Source organism: Cinclus cinclus, chromosome 6 (assembly GCF_963662255.1).
Source record: "Cinclus cinclus chromosome 6, bCinCin1.1, whole genome shotgun sequence".
NCBI lineage: Eukaryota > Metazoa > Chordata > Aves > Passeriformes > Cinclidae > Cinclus > Cinclus cinclus.
In genome coordinates, this window is record NC_085051.1 from 28816089 (window position 1) to 28828378 (window position 12290).

Sequence of the window (12290 nt, forward strand, 5' to 3'; positions counted from 1 at the left end):
GCAGCTTTAGTGGGTGCCTAGCACCTAGGCTAGGGTCAGCCTACTACACCTAGAATTGGGCTTTTTTTCCTGTTTGAAATATAGTGACTTAAAACCTTCAATTTCTAGTAACTATTCTTTGCATGTGTTATTGGCAAGAATGACACTAGGCAGCAAAGTGGAGAGTAAACTACAACGTAAAGTTCCAGAGTGAAAAATCTGTGAAGGGACGAGTCCGTGCCAGAAAAGCCAGGCTTGCCTCTATCTCTGTGACCATCAGATACACAGGGCAAACAGTCCTTGGAGAAACGTACATGGGGCAATCCTTCCTAAAGGAAGCAATAACTGCCCTTAGCCTTCTTTTATATCAGCTCCATTAACAAAAGTAAATGACCACTGGAAGAGGAAGATGATGGAAAACAGAAGCTTGTAGACTTTTTCCACCCATACCTGTATTTGCAGTTCTTTAAAGGGAGGAAAAGCTTGAACACAGTTCATTTATTTTATGCATTTTCACACAAAGTAGTCTAGTTTACAGAAAACAAGTTGATAATTCCATTTCAACCTCAGAGATCCACTGAAGTAAATGACATTGACAGAAATGAGAGACACCCTGTTGTCATTTTCCTCCTCATCACTGTATTTGGTTTTATGCTAAACTGCAAGTGTAACAAAAAATACTTGGAAGAAAAAATACTTACCATTCCTCAGCCAGCTCTTGCTCTGAGCTTTCCTGTTATTGGGCATTACCAGTAACTTGGATAAGCAGTATTTTTTTTTTTAAGTTTCAGAACTGACTTGAAAAAAATTCCTGAAGACTGCTTAAATTACAAGGGTGGGGGGAGGAGTGTTGCCCTTTAAAGTCTCTTTGGATAGAAGTAAATAGCTGATCTTCACTTTTTATGTTAGAACAGGTTGCTCTGCTTCTGCAAGACTCCATGAGCCACAGTTATCGCTTGTTACTTATTGAGGATGGCACCTTACACTGTAATGAAGCAGTGAACAGAATGTAATTAGCCTGCCTGGCTTTACAGATTGAGAAACCAGCCCAAAACTGCTGAAGACACTACTAGAACTAGAAAGGTGAACAATTCTTTAGTTATACAAAATAGGAAGAGACCCGATGTTAAAAAAAGACTAGTGCAATAATAAGTTTCTTCTTATTGCTCTCATGAATGCTTCTGCACCAAGTAATTACAGAATTGCTTTTCAGATTTAAAGCAGCAACCTGGAAGCCAACAATGGGGGGAAATTAGAAGTATATTTGAGCCACAGCACTTGATTCACATCATTATTTGAAATCTGGCAGAACACAGGATGTTCCAGGTTCAGGGGCATTCTTTCACATTCATGTGTGTGCAAGGAACACAGCATCAATTACAATTTGTCAAATACATTATTCTTGAAGAAAGAGAATTTTGCAGCAGCTTTTGTATGAAGTTAGCCATTAAGCTACTGGAGAGTATTAAACAAACCCCTCAGATCAAAGCTACTGTTTAAGATAGTCTCAGTAAAATGGCTCAATGAATTACACAATCATTTCCTTACTGGATTACTAAGGCCAAATTGTCACTGAGTCCACATTGTGGCAGCACCCAGCACAGTACTAAGGGTTTTGCAAATAGAGAGAAGTATAATTACTCCCCTGTTGTTCAAGAAAGTTCAGTTCTTTCATCACACCTACAAGAAAAAATGCAATAGACAAGAGCCCTGTAATTACATTCACCATATGTCCAAAATCAAAAGCCAGGGATATTTCTGATTATTTTTAAAGGTCATGAAATAGTCACATAAAAGACAAAAAATGCATTTCATTAAAAACACCATGCTCACTTCCCAGCTGCCAGCTTCTTACTCTGAAACGACCAAATTTTTTCTTAAACTGGAGAATTCTCAGTAAGTCTCTGTGCTCCAAATTAGCTTATGTCAAATTCCACTGCTGTTCCCTTTCAGCAGAAAACACACCCTAGTACTTGCCTGCTCTTATTTGATTTTTTTCCTCTCTCTCAGTACTCCGTTTGCCACACTGAACATTTGTTCCACTGGCCTGCTTGCTCCTCACAAACAAGGCAAAAGTTCTATTTTGCATACCTGAAAGTTTTGTAAAAACATTTTGTATTCCTTAAATAAGTATTTCAATGTAGAACAAAACCCCGAACTATTCCAGAGGCCTAAGGTCTCCTGTGATATGAGAAGTACAGAATACTGTTACTTTGGGTACAAAGGCAATGAAGTATGTTTACTGGGTACAGTCTCTTCCTTTCTTCACAGAACTGTTAAGTTCCACACTTTCAAAAGAGGCATGCCACTGCAATAGTTCCTTATACACAGCATGTCACAGAGATTAAAGAGATCAAGTGTTACTTCCTAATCCCTCTAGATAGCAATGCTTCCTGATCAGGAACTCATGTAATTCAGAGCCACATCCCTTGGCTGCAGAATATTTTCAGAGTCTTGAGAAGGAGTTCACTGGCATACTTCTCTTCCAAGTTTTACAACCCAGCATGAATACCCACTTTCTTTTACCAAGACCACTGACTACAGACACTACCGCTCAGCAGAATACCTCCTCATGGGAAATTAAAAAGCTATAAAACCCTTCCAGTAAGTGTCCTTTTCCTAAGGTACACTTTCAAAAGCCAAGCAGATTTTTCTGTCTCAAATGCTGTCAACTTTAAAATGGTATTTTTATCTTGCCACAGCATAGGAGTGAAACAGGCAGGTCTAAATGAGACTCCCCAAGCCATCTTCACATCAAGAAACTTTGGATATAAACCAGAATTCTACTTGCTCTACTACTGTCAGAAGCTCATAAGCAAGAACAATTTTTATTCCATTTGACTGACAATGACTCAAAACAGGAACAATTACTTGCACATCCTGATCTACTACTAGTGCTGGGCAAGAACTCTTTATGCTTTCACTAGAATACTCCTCCCCATGTCTTATCCCTGCAAAACATCTAGCAAGCATCCACATCTGCAATGACTGTAGTGTACACTAGGGTTGAGGGAGAAGGAGATCCAGTTCATGCAAAGGACACCTGTTAAAGTGATCATTTTACTCTGAATGACAAGCACTAAGACCATGAGCAACTTAAATTATGTCCAGAGAAAAGTAAACTCCTTGACATAAAAAAGCATTAATTACTATGGAAAAATGTGAAGTGACTGCCTGCTGCTGTGAATTACCATTCTCAATTCAAGCCACCCAATGGAAGCTGTAGAAAGGGGAAAAGTTAGGAGATAAAAGTGATGTACTGAATGTTGATGTTGCTGAAGAAGCACATATGTCTTAGTCTGCTAATGTGATGATGCAAGTATTCAGATGACTTGTGCAGTGAGTATATTTTTCCTGGGTAGGAGATGTGATGTGGGAGTCTAATGTTGTGTTCTGACTGGAATCCATGAGGCAAACTGCAAACATTTCTCCCATTTTGGAGAGCACAGATGTTTACAGAGTCAATAATCCAGGCTTTATACAAAAGCTAGTCTTTTTTGTAAGTCTATAGCTTGAACATCAATGGTTCCCAGACTTGAGTCAGACTGATAGAAGAAGCAGATGACAATTTTAAGTGCATAGCTCTGCTCTGGGAAGTGGTAGTCTTCTTCCAGTGTCAAGTGGTTCCTTCACTTACAATCATCTGGTTTTGGCTGAGTCATTAGAGAGCACAGTTGAAGCTAAATAGGCAGATGAGTGAACTCTTAGCAGGTTCTGCTCCATGCAGCAAAGTCCACCTTTAACAAATCTGTCAAGCCAACAGCAAGGGAAAAGGACTTTCCCAGGCTTCAGTACTCCTGGAGGGACTTAAGTCATACATACTCTAATATTACTGCAGCTTTAGGAACTTCGGTCCAACCAACAAAAACCCGCCAGGACAATTAGGTTCCTTCTATCTAGGCAGTTCCTGAACCCCGAGTTTTGTCAAAGTTTTGAATTTGATGTTTCTATGTATTACTCCCAGATCCAGGGTATTTTAAGTATTAAAAAACAAAAAACAAAAACAAAAAACAAAAACAAACAAACAAACAAAAAACCACAAAAAAGGAAACAAAAAAACCCCAAAACAAACACAAAAAAAACCCCAGAACAAAACAAAACACTACAACAAGAAAAACCCAAACCCACCAACTCGTGTTTTGGACTATATAGGGTCTTAGACAAAAATACATGTCCCTTCTAGTATTGCAGGGGAGGAGCGAATTTTTGCCTCAACCACAATCCTTCCCTACATTAAATGAAACAATTTCAGCAAGTCATAATTAATTTAATAATCTATGCAACTTTTATGCACAGACATATATTGGCAATATAAGTGCAGAAAGTTAGCATTCACACACACACACAAAAAAAAATCTTACAATCTGGCCAATCAAGATAAGATTTTGCAAGCAGCTGAAGTGGAAACACAACCGTGCAGATAGACTTCCCTGCTAAGTTTTCACACTCATGTCCACAGAATCATTTAGGTTGAAAAAGACCTTTAAGATCATCAAGTCAAACCACTCCTATGCATGGAGATCCCACAGCTGTTAAGAAAAAAAAAACCCCAACTTTTTAAACCAAATCAGCAAAAGCCATGTTCTCACTTTTTACTGCTTTTAGAAACAGCAGCAATGTGCTGCTTTTGGATATAACAACACCCAAACACTTGGACATAGACAAGTGAAGTTTTGCTTAAAAAGGGGAAAATATGCCTAAGTGCTAAACATGCAAGGGCTATGTGGAGCTTAACAAGCTCCTAACTGCAAAGGTTGACTTGCACTGACACTGCAGTAATTTTTCTCTTCCTACGTCAACTTTTCTGTATGCCATATGGATGCAGGCAGCTCTTTACTTCAGCACTGCATTCCAGATATCAACCAGATAGAATAAGGAGCCTTTCCCCATGCCTTCTGGAAGGCATTAGTTCCCCCCACTTCCTCCTCTCATCTCCCTCGCAGGTGCATCAACATGAAAAAAGCCACTCAAGCCCCAAGGACTTTTGTGGTCCAATGTACTCAGGGTTTGTTTGGCAGCACAATTCTTTGCCCTGCAAGAAAGCCTGTCCCATGCACAGACAGCTGGAAGTAACTCTGACCCCTGTGACACAATTCAAAGCCTCCTCTGTTTGGCTTTTTGATTCCTGATTGACACACTCACTGCCAGGCGAGATAAATGCTGCTGGGAGGACAATGTTGATCTGCTCCGACTATTCTTGTGAAGGACTTCTTCAGAATAATAAACAAAAAACACTGGTGTGCTTAAGTTCTATCCTTAAGAATAAAACTGGAGGTTGACAGAGAGGGGAGTGGAGTGCTTTACAGAGGCTGGCAAGTCGATTGAAGAGTTAATTGTCTGGGTGTACAATGAGTTTATTCTGACCACAAACAAAGAGCTCCCTCTTCCTGGGCCTGGTTCTTCAAAAGCAAATGTGTCAAAAGCGGTCTGGAGCAGCACTCATTAATAGCAATGCTCTAGTCTCCAGGGTTCAGTGGCTTTAAAACTATTGATTCTTGAGATACAGACAGAATCTCTCTGAAATCCAAAGTCCTTATTTACTGCATAAGTTCTAAAGGCAGTTCTACAGTAATTAGCCAAAAGAAACCTCCCCTCTCATTCTTTGCAGCCCTTAAACAGCTTCTTTTGAAAAATAAAGACATACAAGGTATTACCCTTCAAACATAATGGTGTAGACACCTTCCCCAACATGAGATCCAGTTTTGTATTATTTCAATTTGTGTCACTTTTACATGACACATATGTCTCATACTTGGCAAGATACAAAATCACAACCCACATCTGGACCTGCCTTTCAGAGCTTGCACTATAATAGGTCAAACCAATACAATATCCAAAACAACCCCCTGCCTCTGGGAAAGTTCAGATCCAGATTCAGATTTGAACTTCACAGGTTGAACCAAGCTCTTGTGGTAACCACCACTTAAAATACCTGACTCCCTTCTGTAAGTTGTACAAAACTTTCTGGGGAGAAAAAACATCTTCCCAGCACTTCTGCATGGAAGACAAGGCAGTTGAAAACTGAGCCATTATACTTCACCACTTCGATGGCAAAACTGCTTTGGTGCCAATGCACAGACACTACAAGTTATTTGAACAAGCAGCAGCTATGAAGATCAGAGAATTAAGCTGAGCTGTTAGTGAACTTTCTCGTAATGTAAATTTCCTTCACTACTTGTGAAAAGTTGTTGTTTTAACACACATACAGAAATATAGCCTTCCAAAGAACATTTTTCTCAAGTGTATGGGCATGCTTTCAAGCAGAAGACAAACTACCTCAGGATTATTAAAGCCATTATTTAAGAGCACTCACCTAACTCAAACTTGAGACTCACCCTTTGCTCTCCCCTTTCTCAAGCTAAAATCCCCAATATAGTGTAATCAACAGGAGGGCAGCAGGGAGACACAAGTTTGTGCAATCTCTCTTTTGTCCTAGTGAGTAATAAGGGAGGGATTCAAAACCTCAAAACCCGTGAAATAAAATTTCTTGATTTGCAGCCAATTTCTCTCCAAATTGTAAACAGTAAACCGCAGTCTTAACCAATTTTGCAGGCTTGGAGTTTTGGACAAGAAGCAGCAGTATCCCACAGGTAGCCTGAGCACAGATGTAACTCAGAATAAGGAACCTGTACACAGTCCTGTTGTTTAGAACTAGAATTCTCAGTTGATTTTTGGGCCAAACTCCAGCACAGAGAAGATCTTCTCTATAAAAGCAATTAATACATAAGATACAGGTTAAAGAAGCATATGATCAGATTTTAGTTTGATTATTAGAGCATTTCCAAGGTCAAATGCAAGGAAGCTTAAAAGGAGAAGACCTGTCACTGTGCATAGATTTACCTTATTGCAGTTTTACAGTTTTCAGACTTCACAGCCAAACTCCTTCCCAAAAAGCAAAACAGGTCTCTTCAAATATTTGGAAGTAATAGGAAAAATAAATGCACAAGGCCAGATTTGAACCTTAAATGTTAAAAAGGTGAAGCAGGTAGTAAAAGTCAGGTTACTTTTAAGAGGCCATCTTCAGTTGAGATTTGCAGAAAAAGCTTTATTTTTTATCAATGTGGAGTCACTGTCAGGCTGTGAAGACATTGTCCCCACTGTGCCCTCCCCCACTTTCAAAGACTTACTATTCCCACCCTGCTGTAACAATCCCAGCAGCAGTTGTATTCCTTAAGCTAGACAGAAATCATCCTGTGCCTCAGAAATAGATGCTTTTGTCATCATCTCTGACCTACAGAACCAAAGCTCCAGTTACATCACTGTCTCGAAGAGAATGACAACTAGGTTGCCAGTGATTTTAATTGTCTTGATTTAAGTCAAAAGCCTTAAGTTCACTCCCAGAGTGGCTCAAATTGACAGGAGAAGGAGGAAATAAAGGAAAAAAAATTAAAAGAACCTGCATATCCATTCAATGGCTCTTGAGGGAGCTGCTAAAATACAAGTAATTTTTCTTAATCTACCATTTTCACTGTATCAGATTCAAGCCCTTCCATCATAGGCAAAGTACTGCAATTCCTTAGAAGAAGGGACTATTTCCCTACTATTACTGCATTTTTCTATCCAATTGCTGTTGCAGCTATTTTACTGAGTTAAAAATCAAAACTTTCCCTTTTTTTTTAAGTGACTGTATGAGCTATACAATACTTTTACCTTTAAAGATGACCATATTCTCAACCCCATGGTTTCAGAATTCATTCTTTCACTTTGTTCATATATCCTCTGAAATAAACTATGCAGCAGCACGGACAACACTAAAATCCCTCTTTAGACTAGAGTCCATTAGCCCCATGGAACAGCTTGCCTAGAAATGCTACATGTAAGTGCCATATATTGACTTGTATGTTTATTTCACAATAATAATCAATAATGAAGATAATTTCAGAACTTAGTATCTAGCAGCAGACAAGCTATGAGCCCATCCTCACCAGCAACGTAAGAAAGTTTAAAACACACTATTTCAACTACTTATTGAGAAAGGAGAAGGGGAACAAAGCTCAGAGTCCTGGCTCAGCTTCCAGGTTCTGCTTCCATCATCTGGTAAGTTTTCAGACAGGATCTCAGCCTGCCTGTCATTGCAGACTGATGTTTCACAGCTGCTAACAATGTTCTGCATGGCTAAAGAAACAAATCTCAACCACCATGAAGAATGGCTCTTCTCCTTACGTACCAGCAACAATTTCAGTGTGCAAAAAATCAGCTAGGAAAACACCTGGGTAGGCTATTGGAATGCCTTCAAAACTAAAAAACACATACAGGCTGCAGAAAGAGGCTCCCAATGGGAGCAAAGAATATTTTTCATTCAGCTGTGTACTTAAACTGTCGTTCAAGTGTCTAATATCATCCCTCTACTGAGACACATACCTGAGGGGAATTGGAGACAGCTAAAAGAATCAGGGGGACTAAATGTTTTTTTTTGCCCTGGTCATAACACACAGCACCAAAAACTACCTGCTACCACAAGTCATGACATCTGCTGAAAAGTGATGACGTATTTACCAAGTACCAATGGCAGCTGGCTGTAGGGATGGCACTCAGTTTCAAAACAGAGTCTCCAAGGCTCATCTTGACCAGCAGACACCTGCACAGGTCAAATGGCATAGAAAAGCTTTGCTGTGGTAAAAACAACCCAGCAATTATACGGCTGTAAATCCAGCACTTCCTTTCTTTTTTTTTTTTCTAAAGAAAAGGGTCAAGGTAATGAAGATGAGGAAGAATTGAAATAACCCTATTCTTCAGGGAGATTAACAATTGAAAGGAAATAATCTGTAATAAACACTGAATAAAGAAGAATTACGCTCTTTATCTGTGTAATAAAAACTGTATCCAAGTGCATATCGATATAGGCTACAACCAAATTATCTGGAAAAGCTATTGCCAATCCATAGAAGGGATGCTATGCCATCTTGTTCCAAGAAGGAATACTGTCTGTAGTGATAAAATGAGAAAGGGAGGTGAGTTAGAAGAGGCAATGTAATACATGGCTGCTCCAGACAGTCCTGGCACAAAACTTCACCGGGAAACTGGAGAGAAGGGGTACAACTCAGAAAAACAGAGTAGCATTGTTATACAAACTGGGTAAATCACAGTCAGGAAAAGCTGGAGTGTAGACTGTTGGGAATGTTTGCTGGTGGCTTTTTTTTATCCAAAGCAGAAACACCTCCAAAGTGTCAGCATTACTTACACTGTAGAGGGGGTGATGAGATCAAAAAAATCAGCAATACCTAGCATTGAGGATGTTTAAAAATAGATTGAAGGAGGGGAAGTAGAGGAAGAGATGCTTAACTTTTTTATAGCTTTGTTCTTGCTAGAAGAACTCGTTTTTATCTCACCCTGTAAACACTACAAATATTACAGATACTGCAGAATTTTAAGCTACAGTACCTTAATTTTGAACCATCTTCCATTTGGCTCACTGCCTTGAATGACATTTGAAATAAAACAGGGAGAAAAAAAAAGTTTGCACACGAAATATTTTGCTTAAGGCACTATATCTCATAGCAAGATTTTTAGCACTTGACATTGCCCTAAACTTGGAGCAAAGTTTGTAAAAAGCTCTATAGCACTGTCAACAGCCGCCTGATGACTGCTAGCAAAAGAAACAACTACCTTATGATTGTTTAGTTTAGTCTCTCTGGTTTTATTCTACCTACAATATATCACTTTTTTTTTTTCAGAAGCCTCTGCTTTGATGTGAAGTATTCTCTGTTTCCACACAGCCCAACAGACACCCTCTCCTCAACTACCTCTCCTGAAAGGCTGCTCAAAGTCCACAATCAACTACCACCTTGGCACTTCCAGGCTGTGCCAGAGCCCAGATATTGGCAGCTGTGGAAAAGGGAGCGCATCTGAAATGTCCACAAGAACATTGTGATCCTGATCTTGGATTGCTTTGCTGAACAAGGAAAAAAAAAATGAACAATTGTTATGCAAGCTTTATATAGTAATAACAAGATCCCTAGCTTTGGAAATATTTCAGAAGCTACCTGATAATATATGGTGAGCTGGGGCAAGGGGCATGGAAGGAGGGGATTACAATGCCACTCTTTCTTCCTTCTCTCCCCAATATCACTCACATTCACTTCTCCCCTTCCAGCTCTAGTCTCTTCAAGGTAAAGACTCTATAAATTCTCCCACATCTTCAAGGCCTATAAGTGGGGGGTTGGAGACGGCAGCAAATTTGCCAGATCAATGGCCATTTGAAATTCAGACATATGGCTGAAGCCCTACAGCTGCATGTGTTAATTACCACACGTGTCCCCTGTAAAGCAGTCTGTTAAACACAAAAAGAAAACAGAAGAGAAAAAAAACCTTTCCAAGGGATTAAGTAAATAGTCTAAATTTTTGACCCTGCTCCCCCAGACACATGCCTGTGTATAAGCTGCCTTCCTTTCTCCCAACACCTGCATACTGAGGAAGCACGGGACCCCTTCCACCTCTAGCTGTGTGCTAGTCAACCTATCTCAGAGTGTACTTTGCCCCTTCTGGCTCCTCATTTCCAGCTTCTTCTCTCACCAGCCACTCTCCCTTTCTCCTTTAGAGGACTAATTCCTGGCTGACAACCAGACTAGCCTTGGGCTTACAATACGCCTTTTCATTTCCTTGCAGGCAAAGAGAATGGATACCTCACTGTTATATCTGTATTGCATGTGTGAAAATTAAGAAAAAGGTGAGGGGGAGCTGGGAAATATATGGGTTTTTTTACTGCTTGTTTCCACAGGTTTTTTTCCTCCCTGGATCATTAAAGAGGAGTGTCAGAGCTTTAGTGAGTGAGCACAGCTTTGCTCTCTAACTACATAGCCTCAGCTTTTTCACCCCAGGTTCTGAGTTTTGTCTAGAGGAGGTTTTCTATTTGATTATGAAACCAAAGGAACAGTTCTTCACTATGAGGGGAGGAATGAAGAACAGAAGGAATCAGATATGGTAACAATACTACTGAAAGGACCTCCAAAGGATCTAATATGTTTCGGAAGGAAATGTGTATGTACGGAATAAAGCATCTCAGTGTACAAAGGGTGTAAGTAACAACACATGCTCAACATTAAAATATTTGTATTTTAAGGTGAAGGTCAATCCTCAAGTTACAGACTGCCAGACATCTACAGATGCATTGTTCAAAATGAACCAGAGACAACTGATTTTAAGAATCATCACACTTAATAGCATACTTCCGAGAAGCTGAACAGTCAAGATGAAACCTGTCAAGTCCTTATACAAATTGCTTTGCTGCAGCACCTAAAGGTCCCATCAGAAACTGAGCACCAAGATGAGCACAGGAACACATAATAAAAGACATGGACACAGCCCACAAAAATATAGTCTGCAGGGAAGACTTCTCCCATCCTTAGCCTTTATCAAAGCATTTTGCAGTACAGCTCCCATGCTGTCAACATAGAACAAAAGTCCAGATGAGCACACAGAAGAAAGCTATTATTCCAGATAGATCTGTTGTAAAGAAGCTTTAATTCCCCTGGGTGCTGTCTCAGGAACTTGAACAAACATTGGGGTTGTCTCTCCAGCCTCTCCCTACCTTATTTAAGGGCACACATGGTCTGCACACATTCAAGCTTTCCCATCACAATTTCATAGTTTCTTTCTCTTATAGAGAAACTTTGACACAGCTCACGGGGCAAAGGACTTGAAAGGAAAGTACTTCCAGCCCCTTGACCAAACACCTGCACCATGACAAAACACATTTCCTGGTGCATTACTCTGATTTGAAAGAAAACAACACTAACATTCAGATCTCTAGATTCTATAAAGCATGGGAATAATAATGTCAACAACTCTTTAAAAAGAGAAAAGGATTAGAGCCTATATAAAGTATTTTAACAACAAAACCAACTGAAAGACCCCAAATTTATTCCATTTCCATGCAAAGCTGTAATGATCAGACACCAGAAATCCATGTATAGCACATAAACAGTTAATAATACCTTAACAGATGCTGTTTAATCAAATGTTACTTGACTTATTAGATCTACTCACCAGGTTGCTCAATACTATAACTTAATAATTTAAAAACCTTTACAGCTGTTCTTAAGACATTACAGACAGGAGTTGTCTGTAGATTGCTATAATAACACTTGTAAATTACGATTTTATTAAGTCATATTATATAGACTAAGCTACCGATTGGAACTGCTGCTTTATAGATGAAAGGAGAATTCTTGCATTGTATCAAACAAAATACACTTTAAAACAGAATTTGCCTTTTTATACTTGCCAATGAAACTTTCTTCAGTCTCAAATTTGATACATATGTTCTGAGGCCCACAAAAAAGTCTTGATGAAAACTAAACTATTTCAGACAC

General features: G+C 39.4%; 1 protein-coding gene across 1 annotated transcript in view; it reads right to left on the reverse strand.

Annotated features, from left to right (window-relative positions):
• Window positions 1-12290, reverse strand: part of SMOC1 (SPARC related modular calcium binding 1) — a 125545-nt gene that overhangs the window by 46840 nt on the left and 66415 nt on the right. The window lies entirely within an intron of this gene.